We start from the raw sequence: 480 nt of genomic DNA, 5'->3' as shown, positions 1-480 counted from the left end.
GCTCAGCGCCTGCTGGGGTCACCGTGCATGTCCACCGCCGGCCCCTCGGGCTGATGGGAGGAAGCCAGTGTCCATGGGCCGGCCACGCTGTGTCAGAACAAGGGCCTGGCCTGACCCGGACCCTGCGGCCTCACAGAGTCTCTGGTTGGCACAGCCCGGGCAACGGCCTGGGTCAAGCCCAAGGCGGCCGGGCGGGTAGCTAGGCTGCAGGGCAGCCTGAGGGGCTGTGCAGACCCTCAGCCCACACCCTCTGGTAGAAACTCACCTCCAGACCCAGCTCCTCCCTGGGGGGCCCTCACCCCCCACCCCTACCCCGTGCCCCGTTCCCCGTGGTGAGTGCTGCTTGGCGCCTGACACAGCCCCTCCCTTGTGTCTCCTGCAGGCGGCGGCGGTGGGAAAGCCAAGGTCTCAGGCAGACCCAGCAGCCGGAAAGCCAGGGCCCCGGCCCCAGGCCTGGCCCCCGGGGACCGGCCCCCCTCC

General features: G+C 71.5%; 1 protein-coding gene across 1 annotated transcript in view; it reads left to right on the top strand.

Moving 5' to 3' along the window:
* The window catches only part of LOC102763411 (nuclear receptor corepressor 2), a 49,912-nt gene that overhangs the window by 30,575 nt on the left and 18,857 nt on the right, over positions 1–480 (top strand). The gene's annotated exons all lie outside the window — the stretch shown is intronic.

The sequence above is a fragment of the Myotis davidii genome, unplaced genomic scaffold (genome assembly GCF_000327345.1).
Source record: "Myotis davidii unplaced genomic scaffold, ASM32734v1 scaffold43, whole genome shotgun sequence".
NCBI lineage: Eukaryota > Metazoa > Chordata > Mammalia > Chiroptera > Vespertilionidae > Myotis > Myotis davidii.
This window is presented reverse-complemented; position numbering and strand designations above follow the sequence as displayed.